General features: G+C 41.2%; 1 long non-coding RNA gene across 3 annotated transcripts in view; it reads left to right on the top strand.

Annotated features, from left to right (window-relative positions):
* Positions 1–23,006, top strand: part of LOC141580804 (uncharacterized) — a 262,687-nt gene that overhangs the window by 5,574 nt on the left and 234,107 nt on the right. For 2 of the 3 annotated variants that reach the window (XR_012513136.1, XR_012513134.1), the window contains exon 2: positions 10,182–10,274. This is a non-coding gene — a long non-coding RNA (uncharacterized LOC141580804). Of the gene's footprint in view, positions 1–2,088; positions 2,132–10,181; positions 10,275–23,006 lie in introns of those variants that run through there. The other variant, XR_012513135.1, reaches the window with a different exon arrangement.

Genomic DNA, 23,006 nt, shown 5'->3' with positions numbered 1-23,006 from the left:
TTTTTTATTTTTGAGGCAGGGTCTAACTCTGTCGCCAGGCTGGAATGAAGTGGTGTGATCATGGCTCATTGCAACCTTGATCTCCCCAGGCTCAGGTGATCCTTCTTAGTAGCTGGGACTACAGGTGGGCTCCATTAAGCCTACCTAATTTTTTTTTTTAATTGTAGAGACAGGGTTTTGCCACGTTGCCTAGGCTGGTCTTAAACTCCTGGGCTCAAGCAATTCTCTTGCCTTAGCCTCCTGAAGTTAGGATTGCAGGCATGAGCCATCTCACCTGGCCCTCCATATTGTATTATAAAATTTGTCATACAAACAACAAAGCCCAATGAATTATGTAGTGAACACTTATATACAATGGAGCTTCTGCTATTAATGTATTATAGCTATTTTTCTCTAGCAATCATTTATCTGTCATCTATCTATTTATTCATCTCTCTATCCATCTATGAGTCTGCATTTCTGATGCATTTCAAAGTAAATTGCAGACATCAATACACTTAACCTTAAATACTTCATAACGCACAAATATAACTAAAGTTCAGTATACATTTACAGTTGTTTTTCTTTTGATGTAAGATGTACATGCAATGAAATGCACAGGTCTTGAGTTTATATTTACAGAGTTTTGATAAATACTGTGTAACCCAAATTTCTCTCAAGAAATATAAAATACAATTATCACCCCAGAAGTTTCCCTCACACCCTTTCTCAGTCAATTTCTGCCTCTCCCCAGCCCCACCCCTCCAGAGACAACCGCTCTTCTGACTTTTCCACCAATGACTCTTTTCATGTGAGGCTTCTTCCACTTAGCATAACGTTTTGACATTTATCCATATTGCTGTGGGTAATGTTGTTTGTTCCTTTTGCTTGCTGATTGATATTTCATTGTATGAATATTCTATAGTTTGTTTATTCATTTTTTGTTGATGGGCTTTTTCTAGTTTCTGGATTTCATGGAGAAAGCTGTTCTGAATATTGTTGCATAAATCTTTTTGTAAAGATATGTTTTTGTTGTTCTTGGGTAAGTGCCAATCAATAAAATTGCTGGGACAAAGGGTAGATGTATGTTTAGTTGTATAAGTAACAGTCAGAACTTGTTAAAGTGGTTCTGCCCTTCCAGTCCCACTAACAATGCATGGTGTTGTTCCATGTCCCTGTCTGTTTAGAGCTGTCTGTCCTTTCAAATTTAGCCATTCTGGTGGGCGTCTAGGTAGAAAATGGAAGTTGATGACAATGACAATAGTTATGATCAAGTGACAGATACGTCTCCATAGCAAATTATAGTCAATATTACTTAGCTTTTACTTGGAGGCTCATCATTTTGACTGTTGGGTCTGCTCTCAGCTCTCTAAGTACCCGCTCTAATGTTTTCTGATTGACAGATGGAAGTGCTCCCGGGCAGTACTGATTTTCAGCTGATTGCTCCTACTACAATCAGCTCACTTAGGGCTTCTTTGTGAGTCTGGATGCTTAGATTTAACCCTTTGACATTTTTCCGCTTTACTTCTTTGTCAGACAAACTTCTTAGGCCAGATTGCAATTTCTCTTCTTTTTCAGAGTTTTCACCCGGCAAAAGGTTGATGATTTAAATGTCAAAAGAGGCAGACTCCAAATAAAATGCTGAACAAGCAGTTCTGAGGACTTAAACCTTTCTTTTCTGCCATTGTTACTTCTCAAGCCTCTTCTGATTCCCAGAGGATGGGATGGAAAAAATGAGGTAGGGGATGGAAGGTCTGGCCTCTGCTCTTACGTGAGCAGCTACGCCTCTGGGTCTCTCCATTCGTGTTGATTGAGTGTCTTGAATTTCTGGGGCCTGCTTCCTCACTTGTAGAACAGGGAGGCTGGAACAAATGAAATTTAGGGCTTTTTGTCTTTCTGAAATTTCAAAAATAACTTTCTATTTTGTTAGAAGCTAAGAAATTTCTTCAAGCTTGAACATGAAGTTATTGCTTTAAAAATTATGTGATTCTTTAATATTTCCTACACTTTCTCCAATGGCTTAATAATAACCTGATATATTCACGGAAACAGGAGTCTTCTATTTTGATTTAAGGGTTTCGTTAATTATGCCACTGACTGTTTTCAGATGTTGCAGTTTAACTATGGCAGGATTCAGCGTCACACTGCAGAGGTAAGCTGGTATTTATTTTACAGTAGCTCTGGGATTCCTTCAGACAGACTGGTTGTTTGTACTGGACTCGTTGATTCCCCCCCACTTTGTCATTCTTTGCTATTCAGTTGTATTTTATAATTGGGTGGTGGCAGTAAAGAAAAAGAAGAGTGTGAGAAACGACGTTTAGGTGAGTTGCAGTACTCCGTCTGTAGGCATTTTGAAGCAGGAAGGAAGGGGGATGGGAATAGCTAGAGAGGATTGGCTTAAGGGGAAATGGCCCAAATCTCAGTTTAAACAAGATAAGGGTTGAAGAGATAGAATCTACTGATAAAGCTGTGTTCTCTTGCACTGCTGCTAATGCACAGGAGCATTAAACGTATGGGAGATTTTCTGGGGTTATTCCCTGCAGTCTCAGGAAAAGAAACTATCCCGGTCACAGAGGAAACCTTCAACTACAGACAAACCACAGTGCCCAGATCCTCCCAAGCTCTAAGGTTTCAAGCACAAAATTCTTGAGCAAACACACCAGGTGCCTCTCTGCATTGATTGCGATTTTTGGTGTTAAAGAGAGACCATTGCAGATGACGCTGAAGGTCAAATGAAGGTGGAGAAACCGCAAAACAGCACGACACACCACCCAACTGCAAGCTAATTGGGAAGGAAATGGTTTCAAACTGACAGACTGTGGCCTGATAACCAAAATCTCATAGGGACAAAAGGTTCGTGTCATTTAAAGGGGTAGCTTTGCCTATTTAAATTGTGCAAACAAAAGAAATGAAACCCCCCTCCTGGGATGGGAAGTTCTATTAGCAGATATTACCATCCTTGCTTTTATGCCCTCCTGTGTCACAAGCCCTGAACATGTGCTGCGTGTCCTCAGGCATTCATTGGTTAATTTACTTATTCAAAGTAAGGCAACAACAACAAAAAAAGCAACAGAAAAACCCCAAACAAATTACACACTGGGACACAGACAGCATTAAGATGCGGTGCACAATTTTGATATGTGGGCTTTTAAAATAAATGTGTTTGGTCTGAAATGGTACATATGTTAAACTCTGGAGAAAGTAAGACGGCTCCTACCGTGGTTCTTCTGGGAATTTAAAAAAAAAAATGCTTTGATGACTGTAGTGAGAACCAGGGGTATTTGATATAATATCAGGTACTCCATTGTGGCCCAAAACAGCCAATTTGGCCTTGACTTTAATCATTGTTCCAGTAAAGGCCACGGGAGAAGGACAATTTTTCTATCATATGGATATGGTAGAAGTTAATTATATACTTAATTATACCCTTTGGTTTTGAAGTTTTTATAGAATTACTTCCAAAATAACCTTGTGTAATGTATTCCTTTATGTTTTAAAGCTGAATTGTAATGAGTGAAATAATACAAAATATTAATACTTTAAACTGTGCATTTAGTTGAGTCTTCAAAAGAAACTATTCGACAAGCTATGATGATACTTTGGGGTTGGCAAGGCCTACATTTTGCTAATAGGAATATTAAAGTCTAGAAAGATTAATGAACGCATTCATGTCATGAAAGAAGCTGAAGTAGGGTTCCAACCAACCTTTTCCTCTCTTCTCAAAGATTAACTAATGAGTTTTTTTTTCTGTCTTGACTCTGATGGTACCTGTGTATTTATTTTGTGGATCTTAATGTATTTAGTTCAGCATCTGTGACATCACAATATTTTTTTCATTTGATGAACAAGTACTTGTGTTTAAAAGAAACAAATATAAGCTAGAGTAAGAAAGTTGTAAATCCACAGTTACTTCCCATTTTATGTTTCTGAATAGAGCATTCTTTCCAGAGCAATGCTACTGCTAATACTCATAAAATTAAAACAACCTTGAAGTAAAAAAAAAGACTTGTTGCTACTATAAAAAAATGAGACAATTTCCTTTGTAATTTATCTTTATTACTTAATCATTTCTTCACAAGATTTCCCAAACTTGAGAGCATTAGAATCAGGAAACCCAAAGTAACATGTAATATTTATTGTATTTAAAGGATTTTTCCCATCCAGTTTAGCAGGCATGACAGGTCCAGGGCACTTATGAGACAGCTTTGGTCCATTTGAAGTTATCACTTGACCTACAGAACATTTAGAAACATACCAATGATTGGTAAGTAAGCTCTTCTTAGGTAGCTATGATTTGGATGGCTGGCATGTGAAATATGGCTTACTAGGCAAATTGAGTTTTATTATACTCTGATCTCTGAGATGAGTACCAGCTCTACATGTGAAAAAAGAGTTATTTGAGGGAAAACTTTCCTGTCCTAAATTTCTCCCCTACCAATTTATCATAGTAGCAGAAATGACCAGTGTTCTTGGCCATTACTTTGGTTTAAGGGTCTCTGTCCAGAAGGTCCCTATTAAAATGCAGATATGTTACTCTGAAAGGGCTACTCATCAATCCATTTGCACTGCAGGAAGGATTAGTTTATCAGATCAGAGGAAAGAAAACAAGACCCCAAGGAATAGGAGATAGAAAGCCTAGTCTGATTGGAAAAGGGACTGGGTAAGGTATTTTCAGCAGGCCCTTTGCTGTCTTGACTATGGGCCTTTGTGAATTTATCGTCTATTGTTTTAAATACACCCTTGCTGCCTCAACTTTCTACTTCAGTTCTTATCTTTTCTCTGTAGTATTTTCTGAGCTACCTAGGAAGAAGTAAGCTCTCCTCCATCTGAATTCCTCATGTTCATTACCTGTATCATTCATTAATCAAATCTTGTCTTTGGGCTGGTATGATGGCTCACGCCTGTAATCCCAACACTTTGGAAAGCAGAGCTGGGAGGATCTCTTGAAGACAAGAGTTTGAGGTTGCAGTGAGCTGATTGTGCCACTGCACTCCAGCCTGGTTGACAGAGCGAGACCCTGTCTCCAAAAAAAAAAAAAAAAAAAGCCAGGTGTAGTGGCTCATGCCTGTAATCCCAGTGTGGGAGGCTGATACTGGAGGAGCACTTGAGCCCAGGAGTTTGGGACCAGCGAGGGCAACACAGTGAGATCCCTGGCCCTCTTTTTAAAAAAATTAAAAAGCCAAAAAAGAGAAGAGAGAAGAAAAAAACCATTGTCTTTGTTGTAGATATTCGATCATTTGTATGTATCTTATTTACCAACTTTATAGTCAGCTCCTAGAGTGCTCAGGAACCAAGTTAGTGATGTGAGAGGAGAGGCTAACTTGGGTAAGAGTGGAGAGCAGCGACTGCTGCCTGTTCCTGAAGCATTCTGGGTTCTGTCACGATGCTTTTACCTGTATTCTTCCCTTTGCCTCTTCCCTTTGGATTAGTGGCTTCCTGACTTTGGTTTTAGTTTTAATGTTCAGGTAGTCCTTAACCCCTTGACCCATAGGCTACACACATTGTTATTCATCAAGCCCTGAATCACTGCAGAGCCATTTTGCTAGGAGGGTGACTGTTCCTCTGTTCTGGTAGGCAGGTCTGTGCAATGAATGGATGCAGGTACCAGTACCATTCTGGAAATCACTATACCTCTGGCTCCTTGGGCATAAAAAGGGATATTCTGGTTCTAGCAGGACACTAGGTATCAGGTATCAGGCTTGCAGATCAATGCTGTGACAGAATCATATCACTGGAAAATAATCCAACTTCTGGTTAGCAGGTGTAGGTACTCAACCAACCCAAGACTTGGTTAAAAAAAAGAAAAAGTAGGCCAGATGCGTTGGCTCACGCCTGTAATCACAGCACTTTGGGAGGCTGAGGCAGGTGGATCACCCGAGGTCAGGAGTTCGAGACCAGCCTGACCAACATGAAGAAAACCTGTCTTTACTAAAAATACAAAAAAAATTAGCCAGATGTAGTGGCACATGCCTGTAATCCCAGCTACTCAGGAGAATGAGGCAGGAGAATTGCTTGAACCCAGGAGGTGGAGGTTGCAGTAAGCCGAGATCATGCCATTGCACTCCAGCATAGGCAACAAGAACAAAACTTGGTATTAAAACTTGGTATCAAAAAACAAAACAAACAAACAAAAAAAGTGAAGAATGGGGACCAGGAGACAGGAAGATCAGTCAGCTGGTTGCAAAATTCTGGGTTGCAATAAGCTTTGATAGGAAGCCTGTGTTGTTGATGGATTATTTTTAAAATTTCTTCCCTGGGTCACGTGGCCATGGCCCTCTTGAACTAATTATATAGTAGGGTGTTGATACCTTATACTTCTTGGTAGTCTGTTAGATCAGTTAAGATTGTTTGGTTGCACGCAAGACAATGGCTTGGGTAACTTAACTAAAGAGAACATTTAGGGCTTTGTGAATAAAAAGCCTAGGGATAAATTTTTAGATGCAGCTTAATCCAATACTCCAAATGCCATTAGAACCACATCTCTCGCATTTTCACTTCTCCTTTCTTCTATGTTGATATTATTCTCAGGCCCAAAGATAAACACCATCAGTGTCTGGCCGTGAGTGGTTCTTAGAGCACGTGGTTGTATAGCGGAAGGAAAATACTCTTTGTCACTCTCTCAATCTTCATAGCAATCCCTAGAAAGGGTTCTCGTTGGTCTTACTTGGGCCACATGGTCCTCTCTGCCGATAGGCCAGCCTGACTCGCAGGCCTACCATTTGCTGAGGACAGTGTTTTCTTTTGATTGACAGCCCTCCCAGAACTGCAGGGAATAGGGAAGAGGCAGTCTTACAAAGAAAGGGATACAGGGAACCAATGAAGTAGCAATGTCCAAATCACCCCACAAATGCCCTCACTTCATAGGCACTGAACCAATGTGTGTTGATAATGATGATGAAGTATTTGCAGGAGAAGGAAGACTAGGGATCCAAAGAGGGGGACTCTGGGCATCTGGGGGCACATGAGGGGTCCACTGAGAGTGTGGGAGAGGTCAAGAGCACTGAAAATGAGAAAAATTTTGCTCCAAAAGGAGGCTGGGGGCCAGACACGGTGGTTCACACCTATAATCCCATCACTTTGTGGGCGGAGGTGGGAATTCGAGACCAGCCTGGGCCACAGTGAGGCCCGTTTCTACAAAAAGCCAAACCAACCCAAACCAAAACAACCAAGAAGAAGCTTGGGTGAGGAATGCTGCTCATAGTGAAGATCCAACCTGTTTTATTTCACACTTTTGCCTGTGGCTGCCGCTGACTGATGGGGAAGTATTTGCTGAGCCAAATGACTCTATAAAGATAACATGCTTTCCAGCAATTTCCTTTTTGGGGGGTTGGGGTGACATGGCACACTTTCTGGTTTTGATGAATCACCCCAAATAGCAGGAAGCCTTTGTCTGCTTATATACTAGATCAATTTCAAGGTCTCAAACTGTGTATGATAATTAGCAATGCGAACCTCCAGAGAATCATCTCTTACTCTAAAGAAAATATTGTATGGACCTAGTAGAGTATTCTCATAAGCTTTATTTTTCCTCACCCCTTTACTGAGATCTTTTGTGTCCAGGCTGACTGAGAAAGCCACTCTTTAGAAAGTAAAATCTGATGTTGAGATCTCTTTATTAGTAAGTATACACCCAATGATTGTAGAATTTTCTTCTATGTTTAATGGCCCTTTATTAATTAGTCTTCAGTATCACAGAGAGAATGAAAATGAGGCTATAGTTCTATGGGAGGAAGAAAAAAATCTCTGTTGGGACAATCTGAGGTATTGAGATGCTCTCCTCCTCCTCCTCCCCCTACCTCCTCCCACTTCCCCTCCCCCTTCCTCCCCTTCCCTTCCCTTCTTCCCTTCTTCTCTTTTTCTTTCTTCTCTTTCTTTTCTTTCTTTCTTTGACAGTCTTGCTCTGTCATACAGGCTGGAGTGCAGTGGCATGATCTTGGCTCACTGCAACCTTTGCCTCCTAGGTTCAAGCAATTCTGCCTCAGCCTCCCGAGTAGCTGGAATTACAGGCATGTACTACCACACCTGGCTAAATTTTGTATTTTTAGTAGAGACAGGATTTTGCCATTAGCCAGACTGGCCAGACTGGTCTCGAACTCCTGACCTCAGGTGATGCACCCGCCTCAGCCTCCCAAAGTGCTGGCATTACAGGTGTAAGCCACTGCGCCTGGCCTCACTTCTCTTCTGTTGGAGATCTCAGGGAAGTGAACACTTACTCTTCTCCACCAATTAAAAGTAAGAGTAGGGCCGGGCGCGGTGGCTCAAGCCTGTAATCCCAGCACTTTGGGAGGCCGAGACGGGTGGATCACGAGGTCAAAAGATCAAGACCATCCTGGTCAACATGGTGAAACCCCGTCTCTACTAAAAATACAAAAAATTAGCTGGGCATGGTGGCGCGTGCCTGTAATCCCAGCTACTCAGGAGGCTGAGGCAGGAGAATTGCCTGAGCCCAGGAGGCGGAGGTTGCGGTGAGCCGAGATCGCGCCATTGCACTCCAGCCTGGGTAACGAGCGAAACTCCGTCTCAAAAAAAAAAAAAAAAAAAAAAAAAAAAAAAGAGTAACAGCAAGACTCCGTCTCAAAAAAAAAAAAAAAAAAAAAAAGTAAGAGTAAGTTCTAGAATGGGGTGAGTCCTCATGAGTGTGGAGCCAGTCTGGAGGAGAGCAGAGACAAGAGATAAAGGGACACTGAATCTTTGGTGACATTTTTTTAAGCCGTGATCAATCCCTCCTAAAGTCTACTTCTGTGTGTAATTATGTCCCTTTTTTCATAAGCTAGTTTGAGCTGGTGTTTCTCTTACTCCCAATCAAGAGTTCTGATGGTCACAACATATAACAATAGCCTTCACCCATGAAACAGATGCTACAGTGGCAAGGAAGGGCTTCATGAGATAAGACGGCTAAGACAAGCATTTGAAGTCCAGCATTTACTTTCCCCTAATGATACTCCTTGCTTTTTCTTGACTTTCATATCACTAGGGTCCCATTCTGTGTGAACCTACAAACAAAGACCTTAATTAGTGAACTTCACATCTAGGTTGCAGTGTGTTCAGAGAGGACTGGGCTTGGCGCAGGTGTTAGGAGAAATGTATTTTGGCTGTCTAGAGTGTAGGATTTCTACACATAAGAGCTGACTCTACAGAATCAGTGTGCTGGGTTAAAAAGAGCCCTGGGCAGCAGGCAGGAGAGAATGGGGTTGTGCCTCTATTAGCTTGTGACTTGGGGATAAGGAAGTTAAGTGGCTAGGGCTCAGCTTTATCATTTATAAAATGAAGGGCCTGAGTGAAATAATCTGGAAGATCCTTCCAGCTCAGAAGATATATGACTTAATGAATTGAAGCACCCAGCCGGGCCTTCCAGGGGAGTGAGAGGCTTCTTAGCCTTCTGGGATGCCTCTTCTGTGGACGTCCCCTTCGAAGGAGGTTTTCAGTTTGCAGTAGCTCACTTTACAATGGGTAGACTGAGTGGTCACGGGCTTTACATCTGCATTTAGTGACTGCTTGATTTTTAATTTACTTTAATTTGTATTATGTTTTTCATTTTTTGAGAAAGGGTCTCACTCTGTTATCCAGGCTAGAGTGTAGTGGTGCAATTATACCTCACTGCAGCCTCTAACTCCTGGGCTGAAGCCCAAGATTAAGTAGGCAGCTGCTATTTTATGAGAGGAGAAAAAATTACTCTGGGTGAACCCCCTTCCCTCATTCATTAATTTGAGGCAAAGAGTCTGAAGGGTTAGCTTATTTGAAAGAGCACTAAGACCTCTCTGAAGTCAAAAAGCAAGTTACTGCCAAGGACCCCTGACACTTTGCCCAGGGCCAGCTGAGGATAAGGAAAGATAGCTGGGAGCTGGAGAGACTGTTACCTCCTGCTTCTGGGCTCTGCCAAGGGCTGCCCTCCCTGCACGTCAGCATTAGGAATGCTGGGTACGCCCAGAGTGAGCAGCAGAAGCAACAGGAACTGGCAAAGATGCTCTTTGAGGAAGCTTTTTTTTTTTTTTTTTTTTTTTTTTTAAATTTTGAGACAGGGACAGGATCTCTCTGTGTCATCTAGGCTGGAATAGTGTAGCAAGATTGCACGATCATAGCTTAGCTCGCTGCAGCCTCAAAGTACTGGGCTCAAGTGATCCTCCTACCTAAGTCTCCTGAATATCTGGGACTACAGGCATGTGCCATCATACCTGTCTAATTTTTAAATATTTTTTTTACAGAGATGGGGTCTCACCATGCTGCCTGGGCTGGTCTCAAACTGCTGGCCTCATGTGATCCTCCTGCCTCTGCCTTGCAAAGCACTGGAATTACAGGTATGAGCCACCACATCCAATTCTTTTGCTTTTTCTTTTTAAGGATTGTGTTTCTTCTTCTTCTTTTATTTTGTTTGTATAAATTTAAAGGGTCGGCCAGGCATGGTGACTCATGCCTGTTATTTCAGCACTTTGGGAGGCTGAGGCAGGTGAATCACTTGAGGCCAGGAGTTACCAGTCTGGCCAACATGGTGAAACCCAGTCTCTACTGAAAATACAAAACTTAGTTGGGCATGGTAGTGCATGCCGGTAGTCCCAGCTACTCAGGAGGCTGAGGCAGGAGAATTGCTTGAACCCAGGAGGCAGAGGTTGCAGTGAGCCTAGATCGCACCACTGCACTTCAGACTGGGTGACAGAGCAAGACCCTGTCTCAAAATAAAATAAATAAATAAATAATAAATAATAAAAGAAATTAAAGGGTACAAGTACAGTTTTGTTACATGGATATATTGGGTAGTGGTGAAGTCTGAGCTTTGAGCTTAACCATCACCCCAATAGTGTACATTGTACTCATTAAGTGATTTCTCACAGTTCAACCCACTCCCACGCTTCTGCATCTCTGATATCTATTATTCCACACTCTATGTCCATGTGTATACATTCTTCTTCTTTTTTTTTTTAATGGCTGAGTATATTTCATTCTGAGGCTCTTTCTGGGCTGTGACTCTCAGGGAGGCAGGATGCAGGATCCCCACCAGCATCTTGATTCGCCACAGCCCATTCACCTCACTTTTTAAATTGAGATATAATTTCCATATTGTGCAAGTCACCACATTAAAGGGTACAATCCAGCAGTCATGAGACTTTCCAATCATCAGCACTATCTAATTCCAGAACATTTTCATCACCCCAAAAAGAAATCTTGTGCCCACTGGTAGTCATTCCTCCTTCCTGCCCCAGCACCCACTATTAATTTCTGTCTGTGGATTTGCCTATTCTGGACTTTCATATAAATGGAATCATACAATCTATGGTCTTTTGTGTCTGGCTTCCCTCATGTTCATCCATGTTGTAGGATATATCAGCACTTTATTCCTTTTTATGGCTGAGTAATATTCCTTTGTATGAATAGATCACATTTCATTTGTCCATTCATCATTTCATGGACATCTGGGTTGGTTCTGCTTTGGGGCTATTATGAATAATGCTGCTGTGGACATTTGTGTACACATTTTTGTGTCAATAAAGGTTTCTATTTCTCTGGGTACAGTCCTAGGATTGGGATTGCTGGTCCATGTGGTAATTACGTTTAACTTTTTTGTTTTTTGAGACAGAGTCTCACTCTGTTGCCCAGGCTGGAGTACAATGGCACAATCTCAGCTCACTGCAACCTCTGCCTTCTAGGTTCAAGCAGTTCTCCTGCCTCAGCCTCCTGAGTACCTGGGATCACAGGCGTACACTACCATGCCTGGCTAATTTTTATATGTTTAGTAGAGACGGAGTTTCATTATGTTGGCCAGGCTGGTCTTGAACTCCTGACATCAGGTGATTCACCCACCTCAGCCTCCGAAGTGCTGGGATTACAGGTGTGAGCCATGTGCCTGGCTTAACTTTTAACTTTTTAAAGAACTGCTAAACTCTTCTTCACATCATTCATCTCTTTTTAACTGCAGGGGCACAAAGAAAAATGGAAATTGCTGTCATCTTTGGCTGGAAAGGATGGTGCTATCATGTTATTTTTTATGTATCTCTCTTATAGCACATTCCTTGTTCTCTGAGGTTATAGTCAATAGTGAGCGGGAAAGAATTTCCACAATGAAATTGGAAAGGCCTGGTAACAGTGCCTGAAAATTTCTAAGTCCTTTGTTTTTTTATCTGTAAAACAGGTGTCCCCAAACTTTTTACACAGGGGGCCAGTTCACTGTCCCTCAGACTGTTGGAGGGCCGCCACATACTGTGCTCCTCTCACTGACCACCAATGAAAGAGGTGCCCCTTCCTGAAGTGCGGCGGGGGGCCGGATAAATGGCCTCAGGGAGCCGCATGCGGCCGGCGGGACGGGCCGTAGTTTGGGGACGCCTGCTGTAAAATGTGCCTGGGATCGCTGTGAGTTGTGAACAAGACAGCAATCATAGAGCTCTTAGCAGGGGCCCAGTGCTGAGTGGGAATTCACTCAGTGCTATGCTCCTTAACCTTCTCCAGACAAGGGATGGTGTCTTTGCTCTCTGGTGCTCAGCACCTGGCAAAGGTCCTGACACTAAAGAGCTTGTTCAACAGTTAGTTGTTCAATGGATGAATCCATGATGAGGGGATGTATGAAAGCATCCATGAGCAAGAAAATGTCTACATGTAGTAGGTGTTCAATAAATGTCAGGCGATGGGATGAATGCATTAAAAAGAGCATTAAAACTGCAGAAAAAAAAGCTATTCTTAAAAGAAGCTCCAAAGAGAAATATTTTTCTTGGCGTTTGGGAGACTCTGCCTAAGATCACTCATAGGGAACATATGTGCAGCTGTCTCTTCCGCTTTGAAATTAATTGGTCTTTACTCAAGTTTCTGTCTCTGTAGAGAAGGAAGTGTCTTCTTCGTTTTATGGAGTAATAATCACGTGACATTTTCCTGTCTCTTATCACTGGGAGCTAAGTAGTGGGAGAGCCAGAGAAAGCCTGTCTGACCTGTCTGAATGATCCTGTTTGCTGCTTTTATGCCCTGGCATCCTGGGCCATGCTGGGATGCCATTCTGGACATGCCAGGGACAGCTTGGCACACAAGGAGATAAGACAGTTTAGTTTAACACAAATTGAATGATTCCAGCCGCAAGTCCCAATCAAAGAGATTTACTGTGTTTTTAAAAAGCCACGAATGTTGACTTGACTAGTGAAAAGATGCATGGAGACCGCACGGAGCAAGGAGCCTTACAGGAACCATTAAATCAATGTGGCCACAGCATATCTTAGTTGTGATTCCTCAGAAATATAAATCAACCTTGTACTCTGAGATTAAGATCTGCTCTCCAGATAGCTGGCACTTTTAGGAATGGTACAAGTTTTTGTTAAAAGACCTGGATGTATCAATAAGAGCCAGGGCAAATTTCCATTTAGGAACAGGAATAATTTTCTCTAGTGTGTACGAAGGTCAGGCAAAGTGCAATTATTTATGTAACTCAGACGGAAATACCCTGTTGAGGGGAGGGTGAGAAGGAGTGGGGGGCTCCTTGTTTCTTACAGATGGTCTGTCCTTATTGATCAGGTTCAAATGCTTGAGTCCCTGTTTCATTTTCTCTGGGAAGAGGGGACTCACTTATCAATTCACCACAGAATACATAGCATAGCATGCGTTGGGCATGTCCTTCTGGTGACAAGCAGCTTGTATGCCGGGCTGATGGTGAGAATGAGGTGACCTTTAGGGGAGCTTTGCAGGCTGTGTTGGATGATCTATATGTGTAACCCCTCTTTGGTGTTCTTTTCTTATGGGGAGAAAATGTGGAGCTGAAGGTGAAACAAATTGCCCTTTGTCCAAGAAGGTTACTGCACTTTTGTAAACAGCACTTCAAATTGAGTGGGTCAGAATGGAACATCTGCCTGGCATTGGAGTAGGGAGATGAGATTGTAGGTTCACCAGGGTTTTGATTTTTTAATTTTTATTTTTTGCCTGTTTTGAAGAGCTCACATTGTTTGACCTTGGACAAGTCTCTTCATTTCTCTGGGGCTCTGTTTCTTCTCCCCAGTGAAAGCATCTGACTAATAGTGCTTTCCAAATTGCTCCGTGAGAAGACCTAGGTTTCGTCAGATAATTCTGTGGCAGCTGGGGATGGAATTGGAGGCAGGTGGATGGGGCTCCGAAGCCCCAAACTCTCCTTTACAACAGTTTTGCTTTTCCTGTTCTATACATTAGCATTCTCTCAATGGTGTTATTTGCAAAATGAGATATCCCACTAAAAAATACTGAAACCCCCTGGACTTGTGTGCCTCTTAAGTTTCTTTTTCACTTTAAAGTTTGGAGCCCTACAGCTCTGGCTGTTCCCTGCTCCCCAGGTTCGTTTCTTTGTGCTGGGGGAGGTCAGTTGCCAAAATGAGGCTGTGGGCCTACCGAGCCTTAGCTCAGTGTCACTGTGAGAGCCCATTTCTCTAATTCAGGACCTGCTACAAATGCACATAGGCTCAACCCATGGAAGGGGAGCTGAGGAGCCTACCAGCTCTCATTACACGTTTCACACACTCTGATGACCTCCTTGAGGAACAGGTGAGTCTCTGCATCTGGCTGTTAAGTCCAAAAACCCAGAAACTTGTAATTCTTTTAGATTTCCTAAAAGAAATGTCTCACAAAAGAGGTCTCCAGAGTGGTACGAGCAGGCTATTTTTTTTTTTTTTTTTTTTGAGACAGAGTCTTGCTCTGTTGCCAGGTGCCAGGCTGGAGTGCAGTGGCGCAACCTTGGCTCACTGCAACCTCCGCCTCCCTGGTTCAAGCAATTCTCCTGCCTCAGCCTCCTGAGTAGCTGGGACTACAGGCGTGCATCACCATGCCTAGCTGATTTTTGTATTTTTAGTAGAGACTGGGTTTCACCATGTTGGCCAGGATGGTCTCGATCTCTTGACCTCATGATCCGCCTGCCTTGGCCTCCCAAAGTGCTGGGATTACAGGCCCGAGCCACTGCGTCCGACCAAGCAGGCTATTTTTTTGCTTAAAATATATTGCCTGATAGCCTGAAGGCTGGCTCAGGAAGAGGGCTGGGGAGGCAGGGCAACATCCTGTAACTGGCTGCTTGGTGTGTATGCTAATGAAGTGACCATCTGCATCAAATAATTATAAGTGGTCTCCCCTGACTGATCTCCATGTGCTGACACAGACTGAGAGGAGGCGTCCCCTTTATGGCCGCTGCAGCCTGGGGAGGGGAGGCTGGGGAGGAGATCATGTGTCCTCCTCCACTTCAAGGCACACAACCTGCTGAGTGGACAGGTGCTGGCAGTGTGATGTCCATGGGCAATGAAGCCTGCCTGTCCTCCGAGCTGACATCTATATCTCCGTCGATCTGGATTTCAAAACTGACACAACATAAGGAATGTCACTCTCTATTACTCCATATTCACATTCGTCTCTATTGCATTGGAAGTCCTCTGAGCAAATGCCTTGATCACAACTGCCCTCTTCCTTCAGCTGGACGGGATAAGCCACCGCAGTGGAGCAGTGGTGTGTGTTATCAGCCTCTGGTTGTGTCTCCTGATTGTGGGTGATGTCCAACATTGGCTAGAATGGTGAAATGATCGCACATTGGTTTTGGGGGTTCATAATTGGCCAAGTCCAGTTTTTTTCCTTTGTGAATAAAATAGAGTTGGCAGTTTGACCTGATACTTGCATGCCTTTGTGCATGGCAAATTTTATATGTTAACTTTCAATATAGTGGATGTCACTTTGGAACCTGGACACCAGCACAGTGCAAGTATAACTCAGCTCTGCCCATGCAACTCGCACTTGTCTCAGGTATTCTGACTCTGGCTCCCTGACGATTCTTTGGTACTTTCTCCTGTACTGAGACACCTCTGGCAAAGCAACTGACTGGGCAGACACCATCCAGTGAGCGTGCGTGGTGGAATTTTGTGCAACTAGAAGCAGGTTTTGCTGAGAGGAGCTAAGAAAATCTTTTGAGATTTTGAATTTGTGTTTTATGACTGAGAGATGATGTCAAATGTACTTCCATTTGTGTTTTAAGTCAGAATTTTAAAAAGCCACTGCAGGGGAGGGGCTTTCTGATGTACTGGATGGCAGTTTCATTGTTTTTAAATAAAAACACATGTAGATATATTTAATCTTCCTTTAAACAACAGAAAATAAGAAATAAAACCTTTTATTTATATCTATATCTATCTATCTATCTAGCTATCTAGCTATCTCTATCATCTATAAATCATTTTAAATATCCAGCACTGATATAATTTGTCGTTCTGGGAAAATACACTTCAGGACTTTTCAGGGAAGAGTGAGAGATCTCAAATTGGACATACGTAGACTAGATACATTTATTAGTGAAAGAGTTAAATTCTTAATGAGAAATTTCATGTTTACCTTCCAACTCAGTCGAAATAACACACTGGCTTTAATTATAAACCTTTTGTTTGCTTTCCCTTTGCACAACTCCTTTATGTCATTATTTGAAATAGGCTCTGAGAGGTACAAGAAGGTGGACTAAGCACACACCGTGTTCCCTTGTTCCAGGTTCTTAGAAATGATAGAAACACATACGTTTGCATACATACATATACATATGTGCCCACACACATGTTCATACATACATATGCATATATATGTATTCAGAGACTAGAGTAGAAATCTTCCCATGGACCATAAACTATGAAGAATCCTGGTAAGGGGCAATAGACAGAATCAGACTGAAGAAAAAACTCCAGTCTGAGATGCTCAGAGAAGGTACTCTTTTTTTTTTTTTTTTTTTTTTTTTTTTTTTTTTTTGAGATAGAATCTTCCTCTGTCAGCCAGGCTGGAGTGCAGTGGTGCAATCTCGGCTTACTGCAACCTCCACCTCCCGGGTTCAAGCAATTCTCCTGCCTCAGCCTCCTAAGTAGCTGGGATTGCAGGTGCCTGCTACCATGCCTGGCTAATTTTTTGTATTTTTAGTAGTGAAGGGGTTTCACTGTGTTAGCCGGGATGGTCTTGAACTCCTGATCTCGAGATCTGCCTGCCTTGGCCTCCCAAAATTCTGGGATTACAGGCATGAGCCACCACACCCAGCCAGAAGGTACTCTTTGTTAAAGGCGGAGGTGAAGGACTCTTGAGGCAGGGGAGATTTGGAGGCAGCTAACATTCCACATGCCCATCTGGTGGTAGGAGATGGTTCCGGAAGGGAAACTCAGGCCTTTTCTCTCTACTGCCCATATTTCCACCACAGTGTCTTGAATAGGCACAGGAGACTAGCAGGGTCTATACGGCACAAAGTGAATAGAAATTTGGCTGCATCTTATTAACTTGAGCATTGTACTTTAGTAAACTATGTAATTCAGGATTAATTACAATTGTTTCTTTTTCTTTGTTTGGTTTTATATTTTTTGTTTTAAGAAATATGCAAGAAAATGGACCAATTTTAAGTGGACAATTTAATAAGTCCCTTAATTGTAATGTAAATGTACACTTCTGACAAATGTATACAGTGTGTAACCACCACTGCAATCATGATAGAGACATAATTCTTCAGAAAGTTAAACATAGAATTTATCACGCAATCCAGTAATTTCATTCCCCTGGGGGTGTACCCAATTCAAAAACATGTTCACGAAAGAACTTCTACACATCTATAGCAGCAAAATTTATTCCCCCAAAAAGTTCTCTTGTGCTGCTTTGTAGGGATTCCACTCCTCCCACCTCTCACCCATCTCCATCACGGATTTGCCTTCTGTCAGCAGAGTTCTGTCTTTTCTGGAGTTTTATTTACACAGAGTCACACAGCGTGTGGTCTTTCGTAATTGGTTTCTTTTGTCTGGCTTAGATTTTTTTAGATTCATTGTGTGTCATTGGTCTGTTCCTTTTTATTTCTGAGTAGTGGTCCATTATATGAACGTACTGAGATTTGTTTATCCGGTCAACCGTTGATGGACATTTGGATTGTGTCTAGTTTTTGGTTCACATGAAGGTTTTGAATGTGAAATCTTGCATTTCTGGAATGAAACATTTGAAAGTACAAACTTTGTGAAAATGTTTATTTTCATTTATTTTGGATAAATACCTGAAAGGGATTGCTGAGTCACAGAGTATGCGCATTCTTTAAAAAAACTTTTTAAACTGTTGTCCAGTATGGCTTTACCGTTTTGTATTTCTGCAAGCAGTGTATGATGGATGGTTCTAGTTCTCCCACTTCCTGTCGTCATCCTTGTCAGCATACATCCTAGTCAGCACAGTCTCTTAAAGTTTAGCCATTATATGAGAGTGAAATGGTATCTCGTGGTTTTCATATATAGTTCCTTAAAGGCTAATGATGGTAAATATCTTTCCTATGTTAATTTACCATTTATATATCTTTAGGGAAGTGTTTATTCTAATTTTTGGTCCTTTTTTTTTCCCCAGTTAATTTTTTTTTAAGAGAGACAAAGTCTCACTCTGTCACTCAGGCTGGAGTGCAGTGGCGTGATCATAGCTCACTGCAGCCTTGAACTCTTGGGCTCAAGCCATCCTCCCACCTCAGGCTCCTGAATGGCTAGGACTGCAGGTGTGCACAACCATGCCCAACTAATTTTTTAAATTTATTTTTTATTTTTATTTTTTGAGATGGAGGCTTCCTCTGTCTTCCAGGCTGGAGTGCAGTGGTGCGATTTTGGGTCACTGAAACTTCCGCCTCCCAGGTTCAAGCAATTCTCCTGCCTCAGCCTCCTGAGTAGCTAGGATTACAGGCTTAGCCTCCTGAGTAGCTAGGATTGCCAGCTAATTTTTTGTATTTTTAGTAGAGAGGGGGTTTTGTTGGCCAGGCTGGTATCAAACTCCTGACCTCGTGATCTGCCCGCGTTGGCCTCCCAAAGTGCAGGGATTACAGGCATGAGTTACCATGCCTGGTCAATTTTTTAAAACTTTTTTTTTGTAGAGAAAGAGTCGCACTTTGTTTCTCAGGCTGGTCTCAAACTCCTGGCCTCCTCCTGCCTTGACCACCTGAAGTGCTGGGAGTACTGGTGTGAACCCAACTCTGTCCTGTTTTTAAGTTGGTCTGTCTTTTAATTATTGACTTTTATGTATACAAGTCCTCTATCTGGTCTATAGTTTGCAAAATATAGATCTGATCTATATTTTCTCCCAGTTGGTGTGAGAAAAAAAATCCGCCTTGTTCCTGATATTAGGGTAAAAGTACTTAGTCTTTCACCATTAAGGATATTGTTTGCTGTAGGCTTTTTGTGGCTGCTCTTTATCCAGTTGAGGAAGTTTCTTTCTATTTCTAGTTTGCAGTTGCTGAGAGCTTTTATCATAAATGAATGTTGACTTATGTCAAACTCTCTTTCTAAATCTATTGAGATGAACTTGTGGTTGATCTTTTTGCATTTATTAACAGGATGATTACATCAATTGGTTTTGAATGTTAAATTTTGCATTCCTGGGATGAAATTTCACTTGGTTATAATGCGTTATCCTTTTATGTATTGATGGATTTAATTTTCTCAAACTTCATTAAAATTTTTAATGTTTACATTTATTAAGAAAATTGGTTGTAGTTTTCTCTTATAATATGTTGTGTGGTTTTGGTATTAAGGTAATGTTGATGTCATAAAATGAAATGGGAAGCATTCTATTCTAGCAAAATTGAGTATAGAATTTGTATTATTTAATTCTGAGATATTGGAATAATTAGTGAATTCTTCATATGAGGTTTTCTGGAGTTTTCTTTATATAAAGGTTTTTTTTGTTTTTTCTTTTTTATTGCATTTTAGGTTTTGGGGTACATGTGATGAACATGCAAGATTGTTGCATAGGTACACACTTGGCAGTGTGGTTTGCTGCCTTCCGTCCCCTCACCTGTATATAAAGGTTTTAAACTATGAATTAAATTTACTTAATAATTTAATTCTTTATTATGAATGGGGCCATTCAGATTATTGATTTCTTCCTGAATGAGCTTTGCATCTCAAGTAATTTATTCATTCCATTGAAGTTATCAAGCTTATTAGAATCAAATTCATAATATTCCCTTATTATCTTTTCAATAGCTGTAGAATGTGTGTGATGGCCTGCCTTTCAGTCCTGATGGTGGTGATATGTATCTTCATTTCTTTATTTTTCATCAGTTTGGCTAGAGTTTTATCAAATTTAACTTTTCAAAAAACAACTTTTATTTTCATTGTTTTTCTGTTTTCATTTAAATTAATTTCTATATGTACATACAGACACAAATGAACACAGACTTGTTTTATGGCCCCCAGTATGATCTATCTTGGTGATTGTTCTAGGTGCACTCAAAAAAGAATATACCCTCTGCCATTGCTGACTGGAGTGTTTTATAAATGTCAAGTCAAATTCATTGACGGTGCTGTTCAAATCCTCCATGGCTATACTGATTTTCTGTCTACTTGATCTATCCGTTACTGAGAGAGGAGTGATAAACTCTCCAACCATAACTGTGAATTTGTTTATTTTCCCTTTGAATGTTGTCAATTTTTCTTCACATATTTAAAAACTCTGTTATTATGTACATATATTTAGAATTGTTATGTCCTCTTGATAGGTTGATCCCTTTGTTATTATAAAATATCCTTATCCCAGGTAATAGTCCGTGTTGTAAAAAGCTACCTTGTCTGATATAGTCACTCCAAATTTCTTTTGATTTGTGTTTTTATCTATAAAATTTTCCATCCTTTTGCTTTTAACTTAGCCATGTCTTACTCTCCACCCTGCCTTGCCCTTCCCTGCCCTGCCCTTCCTTTCCTTTCTCTCTCTTTCTTTCTTTTGACTGGATCTTGCTGTTGCCCAGGCTGAAGTGCAGTGGTGTGATCACAACTCACTTGTTGGCTTAAGTGATCCTCCCACCTTAGCCTCTTGAGCTGAAACCACAGGTTTCTGGCACAATGCTCATCTAATTTTTTGTAGTTCTTTCTTTTTTTCTTTTTCTTTTTCTTTTTTTTTCTTTTTTTTTTTTTTTTTGGAGAGACAGGCTCTCCCTTTGTTGCCAAGGCTGGTTTCAATCTCCTTCAAGCAATCCTCTCATCTCAGTCACCTAAAGTGCTGGGATTACACGTGTGAGCCACCATGCCCAGGCTAGATTAATTTTTTTATGGTTTCATTTCACCTTTATTTTAGCTTATTAGCTGTACATTTCCATTTATTCTTATTATTTATTGGTTTTAGCAGTCTTGTCTGTTAGTCCCACCATTTCTGTGATTTCTTTGCTTGTTTCCATGTATTGATTTTCTATTGCTATAGAACATGTTTCTTTTCTTATTTTCATACCTTGTAATTTTTTAAACATCAGATATTGTACATTGTAAATTTTATACGGTTACTTGCTGGATTTTGTGGTATTTTTAAAAATAGGGTTGGATTTTGTTCAGGTGCACTGTTAAGTGACTTTGGATTAGCTTTTCTTTTTGATTTGCTTTTACATTTTGTTAGGGCATTTCCACAGCAGTCTTCAATCTAGGTCTAATTTAATCCCATTGTTAAGGCAATACCCTTTTGTGGATCCTACCTGATGCCCCATATTATGATATCTTTCTGATTTAGGAAGCCAGATTAAGTTAGCTGGGTTTTTTGAAACCATTAAGGATTAATTAATTTCAGGTAACTACTTTGTCTGGTGGAGTACAGATTATTTCCAACCCTGTATAAGCTTTGGAAATTATTCTGTGTACTCATTTTTGGTGATTCTTTTTCTCAGCCTCTGGCAATTTCTTCTCCTTCTCCTCTTCCTCTTCCTCCTCTTCCTCCTTCGTCTTTGCAATTGCAGATCAGTACTCAGCAAAATACTTGAGGATATACCTCTATAGATACTGAAATTCTCTCTCTATGTATATATAGTCCTTCTCTCCTGCTTTCTCTATCCCTCAAGTTTTAGCTGCCTTGGCTTCTCTTATCTCTGGTCTCTGACTCTGCAACTCAGTAGAACTGCTGGTCTGTGTTTGGATTCATCCTCCACTGCCCTGCAGCCTGAAAATGGCTTTCACCAATTGTAACCAGTTACTATCCTCTTGACAACACAGTTTCACATTGCCAGTTACTTAATGTCCGAAAACCAGTCATAGGTTTTGTTCTGGTTTCCTCTTGTTTAAGGCAGGAGGATAAATTCAGTTTCTGTGATTTCATCTATAAGCAGAAGTTGTCTTATGTGTTATTTTCTCTTGTCAAAAGCATTTTAGAGTTGGAAAGTAACAAGTTCAGAGGAAATTTAAAGGCACATCCTTTATCTTCCATCTCTCTGCCTCCAAACAGAACCTTCAATGTAACCCACTTGCCTGCCACAACTCCAGGATTTTTTAAGTTTGGCTGTATTGACAAGTAAATTGAAAATAAAAAAGATAGGCTGGATCTGTTTATTACACACTGAGTTCTTCAGGGATGTGTGCTGTTTGCCTCTAGGACCATCCCACAACATGGCCTGACGCTTCCGAGGACCTATAAGTGGTGGCCCTGTTTTTTGGGTTGACCATTTTACATTTGTTTTTCAGGAGAATAAACATTAGCACTTACTCCCATCGCCTCAGAGGATCCTCTCTGAGAATATGTCTGCTGAAACACTTGAGTGACAGGTACCATTAGTGGTATTAAAAAAGCTCATGAAATTTGATGTAAATTCTCAAAAACTTATATCAAAGAAACACTAAGGGCAAAGGGAAGTGAATATGTCCTTCTGAGCAGGACAAGTTGAAGCAGCTTGGTACACATTTTGTTGAAATTTCATATTTTCTACTAAAATTTCATGAAGGCATCTATGGATTTCACTGTGTATGTTTCAGATTTTGAAACTGTATATTCCTCATGTTCAGTGGCTGAGTGCACCCTAATCCCTGCCATTTCTTGGCCACTGCACAGTGAATTTTTAAGAGCTGGCCTAGGCAAACCCCACTATCCTTTGTCAACCACATGTGGAGTTAGGCATGTGTTTTACTCTTTCTCCTTCCATCCTTAGCACTACAGAAGAACAGGAGCTGATCATTTGTTACTTCAGTTTTTGAAAGTTGGCCACACGTGCTCTGCTGGCTTCATGAGTGGATGTCTTCTCCATGGCGAGATTATAAACAGGGCGGGGTGATTAGGTCTGGAAGGTCTCTTGCATTTCTTCCAGAGGCTGGTCCAGTGCTGGAGAAAGAAAAGGCATTGGG

The sequence above is a fragment of the Saimiri boliviensis genome, chromosome 13 (genome assembly GCF_048565385.1).
Source record: "Saimiri boliviensis isolate mSaiBol1 chromosome 13, mSaiBol1.pri, whole genome shotgun sequence".
NCBI lineage: Eukaryota > Metazoa > Chordata > Mammalia > Primates > Cebidae > Saimiri > Saimiri boliviensis.
This window is presented reverse-complemented; position numbering and strand designations above follow the sequence as displayed.